The following is a 16285-nucleotide window of genomic DNA, read 5'->3' on the forward strand; positions in this document are numbered from 1 at the left end:
ACAAAGACAAAGTCACGTGAAAAAGAGAATTGCATGCCATTCTAAGGCTTTGTGCAGATAGAAGACTCCTGGTACTTGTCTTCATACTTTTTTGTTCACTTTGTAGCTTTTGTGACTTTTCCCCTGTATATTCAACAAGGAAGTATTGACCATCCACTGCATGCTAGTACCTTGTAAGTGCCACACACAATGCTAGTTGCTGAGAAAATAGGTATGATTGATCTTGGATATGATATCTACTGTGGAGATGCGTACATGTGATATTAGAGGACATACATACACATATGCTCTCTCTCTCTCTCTCTCTCTCTCTCTCTCTCTCTCTCTCTCTTTCACACACACACACACACACACACACACACACACACACACACACACACAGAGTGAGAAAGAGCCTGAGAGAGAAGGGAGGTGGGGGGAAGGAGAATTATAATCTTCATTGAAGCGATGGCATAGAGCAATGGTTCTCAACATGTGGGCTGTGACCCCTTTGGTGGTAGCATATCAGATTATGATTCATAACAGCAGCAAAATTATAATTATGAAGTAGCAATGAAATACTTCTATGGATGGGGGTCACCACAGCATGAGGAACTGTGTTAGAATGTTGCAGCATTAGGAAGGTTGAGAACCACTGGTAGAGAGGAAATACATACAATGCTAAGTCCTCCGCAGGAGTGAGGAGAAAAAATGTATAGGTAAGGCTTTGCTTTGAATCTGTTCGCTAAGCTTGTGTATTCTAGCAATCAGGACAGTAATAAAGATTACAGGTGTGGTTCCTTTACATAGAAGTGTCGGCCACCAAATTGCAAACACTTTTCTTTTTTACTCTGCAGCAAGCTAGTCAGCTTTGCAGGGGACATGAAGTTTCTCAAGCACCCTACCGCAGGAAGTGGTGTTCTAATGTTATTCTGTTACCATGCTGACTGACGTAGCAGAGTGAAATCCCTCAGCTGTTAACATAGCTGTGCCCCTTTACTACCTGTAATGCCACCAACCATGTCTGAACTTTGAACAAAGTGACTCAGAGTTAGGGAAGTGTTCCAAGAAGGAAGCTGGTGGGTTTGCACTTTGCTCAGAGTAACTCATTGCATTCCTCACTGCATTTGACTAGAAGGTATGGAGTTCTAGCCAAGGTAAGGTTTTCTTTCTATACTGTTTATATCTAGATCCTAGAGTTGGGCATGATTGAATCAAATGTGTATTGTTTTTACTTGACATATTACTTTTATGTTAGGGGAAAATGTGATTGGTCTTTTAAATCAATTTAATTATATATATATATAATCAATCTCACATGCACAAAAAAAATAAAAAATGTTGGCATGGTGGGTGCTGCTGATATATTTTGAATAGAAGAACTTAACAAAAATGAGATGTCTTAATGTTTGACAAGACTCAGAAGGCAGAGCTGAAGAATACTTTTTTAAAAACGTATTTGAGGACTTTTGATTTCAGTAGGTATATTATGTACTTATCTAGTTACAATATAGGGCTTGTTAGCTACCCTAAAGTGGCAAACTTCACCCCTGTGATAGCTGGAGATTGGGAAGAATGTGGCAATGATATTTTAGCAGAAGCATTCGGTGATTTCACAAGTCCCTGAGAAATTTTTGCTACCCCAAGGGGAAGTCATTAAGTTGATTTTATTTTTTAATGTGCAAGAAGTGATTTTAAAAATTAAGATTTAATTTGTGTTAGCACTTTATTGCTTGGGATTTTGTATAATAGAAAAAATAGCAGTAGATAATTTTGGGGTGTGTCACTGTAGTTTGATGAAATGAAACCAAATCCTTTTGTTTCCATGAAACTGTCTGCTCAGAGCACTGAGCTGGTACTGGGTGCTACATTTTCATTTTAGTGCAAAGATTCAGATGCCAAGATTATTGTCTACAGCAGCAAACAGTCCTTGGCATGAAAGCCTAATTCATCGTTAGCTGCTTGTGGTTTGGTTTCTTCTGGCCCTTAGCTGCCTACTTTGTAAAAGGAAGTAGACAGAAGCGCCCGTGTTAGTTGAGAAAAACAAAAACTAGCTTAACGTGTTCAGCAGGGTGTCTGCTATATAAAGAGTATCCAATAAATACTGATGATTACTAAGTATATGTATTTTAGTATCTGAATGTAAAAGAGAAACAAATAATGTCCTATATCATAAAACCAACCTTAAAAGTTTGGTGATTCTTAGTACAGTCTTTGAATAAGGTTCTGCCAGCTGTAAAACTTGCTCTTGGCCTGAGCTGTCTGTCTGTATGTCTCATCGGTCGGTTTGTCTGTCTATCATCTTATCTTATGTACTTACTTTACTTATTTACTTACATAACTCTGTGCATGTGTGCGTGTGTGTTTGTGTGTGTGTGTGTGTGTGTGTGTGTGTGTGTGTGTGTGTGTGTGTGTGTGTACACCACAGCTTGCTTTGTGGAGGTCAAAGAACAACTTCCGGGAGTTGGTCTTTCCTTCTATCACGTGTGTCCCAAGACTCTAACTCAGGTGATCAGGCTTGGCTGGCAACAGGCTCCTTTGCCTACTAAGATATTTCACTGGCTCCATTTCCTTTTCTGATCATTTTTTTTAAGATTAACTTTATTTGTGTATGTTTACAGGGGGATGGTTATGCCTACATGAGTGAAGGTGCCCTCAGAGGCCTCAAAAGGGTGTTGGATTCTCTAGAGCTGGAGGTAGGGGCAGTTGTGACCCATCTGACATGGGTGCTTGGAATCAAACTTGGGTCCTTTGCAAGAGCAGTGCATGCCCTTAACTGCTAAGCCATCTCTCTAGACCCATTTCTGGGAATTCTAAGCATATATTTTTGGATGTATTTGTTTTCTTCTAGAGTTATACTTTTGCATTCTTTTTTTCCGAAGGTATCTCTTATTCAACTAAAAATTTTCCCCTATATTTTTCCTCTGTGCAGGCTGAGATGGGCCACAGCTTCTCCAGAACCCCAGGGTTTCAAGTCTCCTTGTTTTCACATCCTTGTTTTCTTCTTTTCGATGGTTTGAGAGATTGCATTGTTCCTCCTTCTCTTTAGGGATTTTGAGGGTGACCTAGCATGGCTTCACTTTGTTCGCTCTCTTGCAAACTTTTTCTATAAGAGTTCAGTCTCTCTCCTCATTAATTCAAGCAGCCTCAAGGCAAGTAAATGTTGCAGCTTCTTGCAACCGAGCACTATATTTTATTGCCTTTTGTGGTGATACCTTGTTTGTGATCTAACAAATAAAGCTTACCTGAAGATCAGAGTACGGAGCTAAGCCACTAGTTAGCCATAGAGGCCAAGCAGTGGTGGCACACACCTTCAATCCCAGCACTCAGGAGGCAGAGGCAGATGGATCTCTGTGAGTTCAAGGCCACCCTGGGCTACACAAGATTGATCCCATCTAAAAGAGAAACAGAACCAGGCAGTGGTGGCACACACTTTTGATCCCAGCACTTGGGATCTCACGTCTTTAATCCCAGCACTAGAGAGGTGGAGACAAGAAGTGATATGGCTGGGCAGAGTGAGAAATATAAGATGGGAGGAGACAGGAGCTCACTCTCTTTCAGGCTGAGGAGTTGGTGAGGTAAGAGATGGTGGCTGTGACTTGCTCTTTCGTCTCTCTGGTCTTTCAGCATTTACCCCTATATCTGACTCTGGGTTTTTATTATTAAGACCAATTATGATTTGTGCTACAGCCTTTCTCTAAGTTTCCTACCTTAACCCTTCTTTGATTATTTCTCTCGACCTAACCTGTGTGACCCTTATTTTGGGGTACCCCACCACAGTGAATTCAGTAGTCACTATGTTACCTGCTCATTATAAAATGCCAAGCTAGTTTAATCCATGAGAAATCTCATTCAGAAGAACATCAAGTTGTATCATGGGATGAGGAAGCAAGATACCTACCAAACTGAGCTTTGATTTTTGCCTCAATGATTTTTAGACACATCATCTCACACAAGATTACATACTTACTGAATTGAGCTGATTTTTCTAGTTGGGAGATAAATATTGATATGATGGTTTAGCAATCTGACCCTATATGGTAACTCGAGATTGAAGGAGGAAATTTTCTCAGTTCACTTTGTTTTCCTGTTTGAATATCGTTAATTATTTATCTGATAGCAGATGTGCAGGTATCAACCCCAGAGTAACTAGAAACCTGTAAATATTTCAGCATTCTGAATTCAGCCTCCCTCCCTCCCACTGGTTTCTGATAGAATGCTGACAGAGGCAGACACTTCATTAACTGTCTGACGTGTCCCCCAACTTTTTCCTTGACAATTTGACTTTGATTTGTTCAGTCCTGGGTTCTGACAACCAAAACAGCATTCATTGTATTCGAGGGAAGCAAGAAGCTCTTCTCAGTCATCTGTTTGTCTTGCCTTTGAATTCCAATCCTTTTTCAAGTTCTGTTCTGTGTCCTCATTTTAAGTCACAGTAATGTCCTTAGTGTTTTCTTGTCACACAGAATTTTCAAAGGTGGTGACTAGTTTTTTCTCTTTCTTTCTTTTCCTTTTCTTTTCTTCTTCTTCTTTCTTTTTTTTTTAAGGCCTCTCTAAAGATATTGTCCACCTGGGTTAATAAAGGCAGAGGAGGTAATGAACGCACTTCATAAATAGTTCCTGTGGGTCTTGCTTTTTCTGTCTGGTGCTTGCTCCCTCCATGAAAGCAGCATGGAATAATAGTCAAAGAATCAGCAAGTCCCCCGTCTTCTGGGTAGAAACCAAAGGTTCTTTTCCCATTTCTCCCAATGAAATATCTTCCTTCTTTCTTTCTTTGATGTTCAAACGCTTCATTACTGTTTGTCTTGGCCATCACTATGCTGAATTGACTTTTACTAGAAGGTGGACTGATTCTGGGAAAAAGGATTTGACTTGGTTTTCATTTCAAGGAATATTTCTATTTTGTTCTTGTGTTGGCTGCTCCATTTGGTGGCTTTTTTACTTCAGGCAGCACCATTTGTGCCCTTGGGATTAACCTCATTGATCTCATACATCATACATGAATACATCGGGCTAGCTCAACACTTCCACTATTTAAAGAATGGCTTCCAAAGGGATGTCTTCTGTGCTTTACGACTTGTGTATTCACACTGGTTACCATTGAAATTATTATTTCCTTGGCTCTTCAATCCTCTCCCACCTTACTCTTTTGTTAGACTTGTATTTAGTCCTTGCATGGTTCTGTATATATTCTGTCCATTACTTTCCAGTTATGCTGTCCCTAATGCCTAGTCCTTTTATAGATGGTTACATATTTGATGTGATATCTATTTTGCTCAGAAGAGTCAAACTGGTTTGGTATAATATACATGTGGCAGACTCATGCTTAGTTGATCTTGACACTGCATTTGAGACCTTACAACTCATAATGATAGCTGTAACTTCTGTCACCTTATACCACAGGACTCTCTGAGAGCTTGCTGTCATATTATGGTCTCATTTTCTTAGCCTGAATTATTTGCCAGGGATGGACAATAAGCACTGTGTGGTTTTTGTTAGATAACACAACTGATTTTTTTTTTGTACTGACTAGCAATCACATTCGTGTGTTAAGACCATTTCGTTGGGTTTTTGGGTGTCTGTGGCAATTTTTCGGAATGTTGATTTCCCACAGTTTGAGGTACAGTAGTGTAAGCTCTACTTCAACAGTAGAGTCAACCCCATGGTTTAGGTTCCCTCTTGTTTTAGGCTGTCCCATACTTTGGAAAGGAGAGAAAAAAACAAATGTTTCTCTCCAAACTTATGTACTAGATTAGGTTCCTAGGGCCCCCACGAATGTGATGGCTTAAAATAATGAAAACATTCTGAATCCCCAATATCTGAAATCTGGGGTTCAGGGGCCACACACTCACAGGATCATTCTTGCTTGCTGCCTCCTGGTTCTGGTGTGTCCTGAGATTTCTTGGTTATGACAGTGTGATTCTAGTTCCAACCTCCATCCTCCCATGATTCTTCTTACTGTGCATCTGTGTGTCCTTTTCCGACTGTCATCAGGATTTAGGGCACAGCCCAACCGAGGACGATCTTCTCTCAGACCTTGTCTTCTCCGCATTCACAAAGTTCCTGCCTTCAGATATGGCCTTAAATGTCACAGGATCCAAGTCAACACACTATCATGTGTTAGGAAGGACTTTCAAGACTAGTCAACAAATTGCATGCATATTGAGTCTGGGTATCAGTTAAATCTCCTAGAGCCCTGCCCTGCAACCTTCCATGGCTTGTGGATATGGTAAATTACTCTTTCAGTCTAGAGTGGTAGAGTCTGCTCTTCCCTGTCTCTACCTGTGGGTGTGGAGCATCGTTCATGTTTCCCTGAATCCTGCCCACAGATTTGTTGGTTATTTTTTGTTTATTTCATCTTAAAAATGTCTTTATTTTTATTTGTGTGTATGTGTGTCTGACTTTTGTGTGTATCATGTGTCACCCTGCTCCTCCAGTCCCCGCCAGATTCTTGAGGTAGAATTTAGGGCCTCATTATGGTAGATGAGGACTATACTACCAGAGAACACCTCAGCCCCAGTCATTTGTTCTTGATTACCCCAATGGGTTGTTGTATTTGCTGCCCAACTAGGACTCATGTCTGTCTGATTCTATGTCCTTGACCTATAGCATTTCTACTCATTCCCTGTATAGGACTTCATTGAAGCTTTTGAAGACTTAAGCTTTATCATATTAAAATGTATCTTACTTATATAATGGGGTCAAGTTAGTTCTTTTTGCAAACTGTTAGTTTTTCTGTACATATTCAGATGGTTCATTTTCACTTCTAAGCTGTTCAGTTATAAGCCTGTGCTCTCTCAGAGATGAACCTGACGCAAGGATTAAAATATTGATGTTTCATATAGACAATAACAACCTGATACAGTGAGGAGATGGAAGTGAGGCAGGGTGGGTGGCTCTGGGAGGGGTGGGTTTCCATATTGGCTGCTTCATGAACAATGGAAAGGAGACTTGGGAACTTCTGTGGCAGACAGTTACATTCGCTCAGCATGATGGACATTTCTATAGCCTGAATAGAGAGCTATGTCTCAGGGTAGTCCATGAGAATGAGGGATGAAGGAGAGAGATGGCATTCATCTGCCAGATCTATTGTTTTCTTTCCATAAAGATTTACCACACACCTGCTGGGAAGACAGTTCAGTGAGTAAAAGTATTTGCTGTACCAGCATGAGATCTTCTTCTTGGACTCCAAGAACTCATGTAGAAGAAAGCCAGAGACAGTTGTAGCATCAATAATTCCAGTGATCTAATGGGAGACAGGAGGCAGAGAGAGGAAAATGCCCAGAAGCTGGTAGACCAGTTAGCCTGGAATACAAAGTAGACAAACGGCAGAGAGCCCCTACCTGAATGGTGAAGAGAGACACCAATGTTCTCCTTTGCCTGCCACAGGCATGCTCAAATCCACACCAACTAATTAATGCGTGCCATATACACAGGCACACACACATTTAGCACGCAGAGGTAGACCATCCTACACATCCAGACTTCATCATCTAGTCCCTGTGATGACAGCTCAGGATGCCACGGCTGACCCAGGCCCTGCAGTAAAGTGTTTTCTTTTACTCCAGATGTACGAGGAAGAGCCAGACTCGGCAGGTGTGTGGCTAGCTGACTCAACTCTGAAGTGATGTTCAGAGAAAACGGCCTGGCACACTCAGTACAAATGATGAATAGGCTTCTCACAAGTGCAATAAAGTAAATAAACTAGTTAAAACAAAGCAATCTAAAGAGGCTCATGAGATTTGCATCCATGGCAGTAAATCGCATTTATAAATCTTTGTGATACTTTGACCTTCCAAAGGAAACCACAACTTGGTTACCTTGGACAGCCATGAAAAGGGGGTCAGTAGATGTCAGGTTGAAGAATAAGTGACCGGTAAACCACTCGCTGCTCTCGACATCTGTCACCTTATGTTGTATTTTTATTTTATTTATTTTAAAATTTTAATTCTGAGTTCTTAAATAGTTTCAAACTTGAGGATAAGTAAAAGGACAAGAACATAATAAAGGTTTATTTAATTTTCCTCAGGTTCCCCTAGGCTAACATCTAAGATTCATGTTACATTCTAAAAATTTAAGAAATTAACAATGGGACAATACTACTACTGTGCTATCAATTTTATTTGAATTTTATCACAGTTTTCATGTTCCAGGACCCAATCAGAATACCTCCATAGACTTAGCAGATCTGTCTCTTCAATCTTCTCTGAACTGTAAGTTCTTAGTGGTGTTTTGTGTTCTGTGACCTTGACAGTTCGGGGGTTAGGTAAAGTGTAGCTTTGACTGTTAGCTTCTTCATGGCTAGAATGAGGCTGTGTGTTTGTAGCAGAATACCTACAGATGTGGTATACTTGCCATCGTGTATCATGTAGTACAGATGTGGTACCCTTAGTCATGTATAACATGTCAGGCTTTCCTACTTTATGTTTATTATTATTATTATTATTATTATTATTATTATTTTGTTTTTTTTTTGAGACAGGATTTCTCTGTGTAGTTTTGGTGCCTGTCCTGGATCTCAATCTGTAGACCAGGCTGGCCTCGAACTCACAGAGATCTGCCTGGCTCTGGCTCTGCCTCCCGAGTGCTGGGGTTAAAGGTGTGTACCACCAACTCCTGGCTTGGCTTTCCTGCTTTAAATGATGATTTCCTCCATTGAGTACTCCAGTCCTTAGGAGGGACCAAGTCCTGTCTATATTCAAGAGAGGCATTGAACTTCACATGTCATAAGGAATTTGTGCGCAGATGCACTCTCTGGAATTATAGAGTAAGAGAAGCAATTCATTCTACCATGTATTTGTGTCAGATCAATCCAATATTATAGCTTATTTGGCTGATTAAAATTTCCAGCCTTGGCCATGAGGGACTCTGAGGTTGAAGCCTGTAACCTTTGGTCATTGCTTCTGTTTCTCAAAAACTTAACACATCTTACTGGCCTTTCTTCGTAGCTCACCAAATGTGGCTTCCCACACTAAATGCATCTACCTCAGCCAGAGAAAGCATATTTTCCTAGAGAAAGTCTAGCTAAGCTAGAAGGAAATATTTTATCCCTGGTTTTGATGTTTATAAGAAAAAATAAACTTTACACTGGGAAAAAGCAGTTATATAGTTTATAAATTGCCTTCAGGAGTAAAATACCTTAAAAATGTAAAATTCATCAGAAGATTCTGTTAACACGCTTGTGTTATTTTCATCAATCATATTCTGTTGACATTAATGATATATTGTTCTTACTACAAAAATCAGCTGGCTTAATTGTTGATTTTTAAAAATTTCTTGGCAAGTCAGAGTAATTCATTTGGATTTTCAAGGGAAATTTTTTGCAGTATAATGATCTGAATTCTGATTCTCAAAAGTTGTTAATCACCGAAAATGAACTGCATCCTACATGCATATTGGCAGTGAGGATGAATTTGCTTGTTTGTTATGATTGTGGATTTGATTTCTCATCTCAGCAAATATAGAACTGGATGCCCTTATGGTGCATCTCAAGATTGATTTGACAGCTTGAGAGGCCATTTAGAATGAGGGTTTAGGGAAGATGTAAGTACTTGATATTACATTTCACTCTATGTCATTTTCTCAAGTGTATAAATTCCTTGAGATCTGAAACTTTTTAAATGCAACATTTAGCAGGAGTATTCAGTCATCACTGCCAGCACAAATGAAGTTACAGTCACTGTGTGCTAACATACCTATGTAAAAATGCTATTTATTGCATAAGCTTTTACTTGTCACCCAAATGCACTCGAGGTTTGGTAGAAGGTTATAACTTACACACTTTTCAAGTTGTGTTAAGGCAATACAGAATCAAGAATGCTGACAGAATTCAATTGCTTTCCTTCACTTTACCAAGCAGAAAAGGGGTAATATCTTCGTACAGTACTTGTAGACTTGAGAAATGATTCCACTTAGAGCAAATCCGTTGTGGTTTCTCCCTCTAGCTGTGTAACTCACAAGTGGTGGAGAACAACACCTGGGGGGAGGCTTGCTTTTCTCTCTTTCCTAATAAGCCTCTGATCACTTAGATAAGTCTCTTCGGGTGGTCTTTCTCTCAACTGCCTCTTGGGTAATCCAAGTACTGTTCTAGTGTGAAAAATAGTAATTAAAGACATATGTAAATGTGTCAGCTAAATGTGGACCTATGGCCAATGCTCAATTATGCTATTCAGTGCCTGGTGAAATGTTGGAAGTGATGGTTAGAATTGTGGAAACGTCAAGCATCATCAGACATTAAGTGCAACTTACTTAGATGTGTGTGGGAGGTAATAGGAATTCATGTGAAGGAAGTACCCTGTGAAGTCAGCCTGTGTCAAAATTATGAAAGGAATGGGGCATCCTAGGGTTGTTGCTGTTTCCTGGCCTGACCCTATAGTCTGCTGGATGTGTCATCTGGCTGATGTCAACATGAGCAGTAACCCCTATCATGTCCTTCCCATATCTCCTCCATCCTTGGTGCCACTTTCAAAAGCTCTATCTCTTTCTTATTTCTTTGCTTGTTCTAATTTGGGGCTGGGAATGGGCATCAGCAAGAGCGTAGTTTTCAAGATTGGTCTTTTGCACAGTTTGGGAGCTAGGATCTGAGCCAGAGAAACAACACATGGTACATAGAATTTGATTGCAATAAGTGGGACATGACATAAATGTGATTACTTCTATTTTAATCTAAAGAGATATATATATGAACCCCAACTGGTTAATTCTATAGAACAGCAGAAAAAAGTGGATGTCATCCAGTTGCTGGGTGAGCATACAACTTGTTTTGTGTGAACAGAAGTGTACACATGTAACAGAGTACTAGAATTAGTATCACCTATTGGCTCTTGTTCCTTCTGCCCTCCCCTACTCTGCTGTCAATCACAAAGAGCCACATTTTCCAGGCTCCCTTTCTCTATGACGTCTGTATAGATTCAGCCAATGGGAGCACAGGCAGTAAACCAGAAGTCCAGAGGGGAGTGAAGAAGCCTGATCCTTCTCCCCAGTTTCACTTGCTGAGGTGTCCCAGCAGAGGCTGCCTTTCTTCTGTATTTCCTTGATGCTTTCACAGCCCAAAGAAAGCTCTCACTGTTACTACCAACTTCTTCGATTGCCCGTCCAGGCCCGTAGCAACTTCTCATTGCTGATAATGACTGGATGATCTTACTCATTCCTTTATGAAAAACATAAAATAAAATAAAAAAACAAACAAAGCACACCCATGGCTTTTGCTGTCTCCTGGCCTGACCCTCTTGTTATCCACTCTGTTATCAGTCATCCCTGTCATGTCCTACACAAATCTGCCCAGTGTACCCGAACTCTCTTCGGTACTAATGGCTCACGATGTGCCTGCCGTTGCTCTGAACTGCCTGGGAAGCTATGCCATCTGACCAGGGGTTACCCTTAACCAACAACTGATACATTTGGAGATGCAAACATCCTCAGTGTCTTAGAAAAAGCAAGGCTGTGGTGTAATCTAGCTTTCAGTGCTTACCAGGCTATAAGTCAAAGGCCATATTTTAGCCAAGCCTAGCGTGCTGGGCTTCTAACCTTTCTCTGTATTACTTCCTCATTTCTTTATGGCTGACTCTTGAAAGTTCATTGTTCTCAGTGATCCTGCTGTGTTGATACCCATCTCTGCCTCTGCTTCTAGGAACTGGGTGTTTACAGTGGTAACAGAGAAACTCTGTTAATCAGATGAGTTACATAAATGGAGTTGAGGAGCATCAGTTCCCAACAGTTCCAACTTTGACAAGGAAGGTAAGAGCAGCAGAACATCCAGAGGAATGAACAGTTGGTGGAAATTTTGACTTTTTAAAATTGAAGAGAAAAAGAGGCTAGCTATGATGTTCAACATTGATACAAGGTATAAGAAATGCCTGTAGGATTATTAGTGACATGTACCTCTGGGGGTTTCTGTGAGGTTTTTCTCTGTCCCTGCTTGTCAAGGCAAAGCTTACCTGTCACAGGTTCCTGACACCATAATGCTCTAAAATTAGACAATTAGACAAAATACCCTGAAACTCTGAGCCAAAGTAAACAGTGTTTCCTTTAGGTTCTGTAAGTGTTGGGTCCCAGGGATGAGAAAGATAATATACTTACCCAAATGAGGAAGGTGCAGCGAGGCCAGATTTTACGGTAGAGCAATGATCTTGTGCCTTTGAGTGCGGGAATTTTCAGTAGTGCAAATGCTTGGGTGGCAATTGTAAATGAAGTCTGATGCAAGACTCGAGATGCAAACTCGAAGGTAATTATATGAAGCCAGGAATTCTCAGAGTTGAATCATACGTCTCCTTTTTTGGAAAAAGGCTAGCATGTGTAGTCTTGTGGAGATGCAAATAGGACTGTGCAATTTAGTGGGAGTAAAGCTAGGAATAGCAGATGCAGCTAAACAGAGTGGCGCCATTTGTAAAGTCACCACCAATGACTGTGTGCAACTAGGGGGATTTTTTTTAAAGTAGTGTTTTTGAAGGACCATTTACCAGGTGGGGGGATGGGAAGCACTCACCTATTCTGCCCTTCCCCACCCACACTCACAGCATTTCCATAGACATAACCTTCTCCATGATTCTGGGATGTGGGCCATGTCCTGGGGAGAGAGATGAGAGAATTACTGTGATTCTCCCCCTCCCTGCTTCTGAACACTCTAGGTCAAGGCTTGTCCTTGGGCAAAGTAGTCAATTGGCTGGAGTTTTCCCCAGAAATGGTTACTACAGTGTGGCTGAAGGAAGAAGTGGATAGGTAGATTAAAGTCTTGCACAAGAGTTGACCATCGAGTATACATACGTTCGAGGTCCGAGAGGTTCAATGCACTTGAGTGTAGTCTGCCTTCACGTGCAAGGGTAAGGACTAACCACAGAGTAGTTAGGGCAAACAACTGACTTAATGCAGAATCAGGTTTGACTGTATACAGAAATTAAGCTCTGAAACCTTTAACACTGGTTTTAGTCTATTGGTGTGGGTTGAAGCTGAGTGCTTAGGGATTCGCTTCTCATCATATCTCCTTGTATGGTTATGATGGCTTCCCTTCAGCCCCCACTAACTCCTCCCTTATTTATAATTCAGTTATTTCTGAGAGAGGGTGGTTGGATAACAAGGCTCATTCTTCACTCTCTCTTCTGAGTGCCATTGTTCCCAGCCTAAGTCTAGACACACCTCGGTGCAGTGTACACCTTGGTTCTGATGGATTTCTCCAGGTCAGCACAGGTTGGGTTTTATCTTTGTGCCCATAATACTAACAAGTTGGAAATGTAACTCATGCTAACAACTATGCCTTTAAAAATATCCAATGCCGAGAGAGGTATTAACGAAGGAAAGAAGTTAAAGAGGCCACCAGTAGCTGTAAAAGGAATTCTGTGTTCCCTTGATTCTACTTCTGTTACCTGGAGTGAAGCGCATCAATGGTCCTATGTTGTCCTCTAAGAAACAAAAGGGTCTTCAATCCCATCCTAAGGTGCCCCTTCTTACCATTTTACACATTCACATACTAGAAGGTTGGTCGTCTGTCCCCACCCCAGCTCCCCCAGTACAGGGATATTGCAAGGTGATGGGGTTTTCAGAGGTGATCTGCAGTTAAAGGTGATTGAGTCATGACATCTTTGAAGGTGTAGTTCAATGCCACTCTCCTGGGGTTGGTTAAATCTGGCGTGATTGCATTCATTCCTGGTGGAGCAGTAGAGTAGGTTGTCCAAGAGCAAGACTGGCTTCTCCTGTTTTTGACATTGCTATACACTGTGCCTTTGGGTGTCTGGTTTTTGTTTTTTCTGTTGCCGTGATAAAAACACCATGACCAAAAGGAACTTATAGAAGAGAGAATGTATTTTGGCTTATAGTTTCAGAGGCTGAGTCCATGAGGGTAGAGGACACATGGCAGTAGGTGGACAGAGTAAGAATCGTAAGGCTACTGGTAACAGTCACCCCTCTAAATCTGCATATCACTGCATATATAACAGCTTACAGATTATTGTATTGGCAGTCATCTAGTAAATTTTGAAGCTAAAAGTCAGAGCCAGCTCTGACCCTACAACTCCTACTTCTGACCTGGCAACAATGCTCAGGAATCCTCACTATCTAACAAGACTGATAAGGTATCCTCACTATCTAACAAGACTGATAAGGTATCCTCACTATCTAATAAGACTGAGGAGGTATCCTCACCAGCTAACAAGACTGACGAGGTATCCTCACTATCTAATAAGACTGAGGAGGTATCCTCACCAGCTAACAAGACTGACGAGGTAACCTCACCAGCTAACAAGACTGACGAGGTATCCTCACCAGCTAATAAGACTGACGAGGTATCCTCATTAGCTAACAAGACTCATGAGGTATCCTTACCAGCTAACAAGACTGATGGGGTATCCTCACCAGCTAACAAGACTCATGATGTATCCTCACTATCTAATAAGACTGATGAGGTATCCTCACCAGCTAACAAGAGTGATGATGTATCCTCACTAGCTAACAAGACTGACACTCAAAGATGGGGTTATTTTTCCTTAACTCATCTGAATACAAAAGTTGTTGTGCCAACCAAGCAAGATGCCAGGCTCGGTGCCAGAGCTTCTTTTCGGCTCTTCAGAAGAGCAAGTGCCTTTGTTTTCCCAGATGGGCTGAAAACAGTGCTTTTGTGCTCACATTAAGCCTTTTTCTTAGAAGCTATTGCCCTGTGGAATCAGATTAAATTCAAGGTAGCTCATCAAGTGTGTGCCAGGGGTGTGTTTCCTGCCCTCAGAAGAGCCTCCAGCTCAGAACTGAGTACTGGCTGCTTCATAAAAGTGGTGTGCATACTGATTGGGTGTGCTCTGAGCCTTTGGAGACAAGGGCATTGGCAATAGGAAAATACTCCACGATGATAACAGAGATGGTCCCCTGCTACCCAGAATGCTTAAGCATGTGCCCAAGGACCAACGTTAATTTCTCTTGGAGATATTAACCTCTCCTTTGCCGCTGGGCCCTTCAGTTGGTCCTCTCCACTGAGGAGGGTGCCCTACCTGGACTGTGTAGCCCTGGGCAGGTCTCTTAACTCCTCCGCACCTTGTTTAACATGCATGTGAGAGGGCGATGCTGGCTAGGATTCTGAGAGGTTTTGTATCTGCTAGTGGGATTCTGGCGTGTTTGGACAGGTGAGCTATTAGACAAAATTCAGATGATTTATCTGATGGTGGGAACTTTCCCCTAGATAACAAAGCAATATCAGATACTACTGGCGATATGTCTTAGAGGAGGCATTAAGGTAAATAGGGATTATCAGTCTCTGTGTGTTTGGAGTTAAGTCTTCTTTGTTAGAAAATAACATGGAATTTGAGGCTTAATTGAGATTTGATCTAGTTTTAAGTGTTATTTACAAAGCTTGAGAGAGCCAGTCTGATTCTTTGAGAATGCTAACGGCAGATCTACACAGGTTCAGGAAGCAACAGTCTTGTGCTTTGCCAACATTTGTGAGAAATAGCTCGGGTGGCAGCTGGATTTCTTGGTATTTTGAAAGGGCAGGTAATATGCATAAATAGATTTGGTGGCTTTCTTAAGGTTGTTTGTTTTTTAACTGGAATGCTATACCCGTGTTTTCCTTTCTCCTGATTTCAAATGCCTACTGATGCTCAGAAGCCTTGTCTGTTTGTGTGGTTTGCATGGGTTGATGTTTATTTGAATAATCTGAGGCAGCAGAAAAGGAATACGTTTAATCATCTAACCTTTACAATGAGGAACATTTGAAATGTCAGCATTTTATTTCCGGAACAGGTGAGCTATTACATTATTAGGCTCTTATTTATTTACATACCACATCTTTTGGGAAAAGGATTTGAAACAACTTTGAACTCCTTCTAATAAAGGATAAAAAACAATCAGGACAAAAGAGATGAAAGAGTAAACAAAGTTAGGAAGTTAATATAGTCCATGTGATGGACCTAAGGGCATGGAAACAGGACCAAGGCAGAAATAATTTGTATAATCTTTACTATTCAAAAGAAGAGAATGCATCCTTCTGGTTCAAAAGCCCCAGCAAACATGGTATTAGGAATGTTGGTTATATTCATTCAGCAGATACTTAAATACACACTAATTAGCCCTGTCCTGTGTCAGGTGCCCTGGAGAAAAGTGACGCAGGTAAGAATGCCCTTTTCACGAAGTTCACAGTAGCAGACATGGTAAGTCCTGCACCCGCCGACACATGACCAATTGCACTTTGTTTTCATAGAATTTATGGAAATAGTAACAGTTCTGAATGCTTCCCTGACTCTCTAGTCAGACACCTGAGGAACAGCAGACATCAACCAGGTTAAGGAAAGAAGGAGAAGCAGCAATATGGACTGGAAACTCCACACTGAAC

The 16285-nt window shown here is 41.1% G+C and overlaps 1 protein-coding gene across 1 annotated transcript in view; it reads left to right on the forward strand.

The window, feature by feature from the left end:
• Positions 1 to 1055: 1055 nt before the first annotated feature.
• The window catches only part of Hhla2 (HHLA2 member of B7 family), a 45574-nt gene continuing 30344 nt past the window's right edge, over positions 1056 to 16285 (forward strand). The window contains exon 1 of the mRNA XM_059277731.1: positions 1056 to 1136. The gene's annotated coding sequence lies outside the window, so the exon portion shown is untranslated. The remainder of the gene's footprint in view (positions 1137 to 16285) is intronic.

This window comes from Peromyscus eremicus, chromosome 12 (genome assembly GCF_949786415.1).
Source record: "Peromyscus eremicus chromosome 12, PerEre_H2_v1, whole genome shotgun sequence".
NCBI classification, from domain to species: domain Eukaryota; kingdom Metazoa; phylum Chordata; class Mammalia; order Rodentia; family Cricetidae; genus Peromyscus; species Peromyscus eremicus.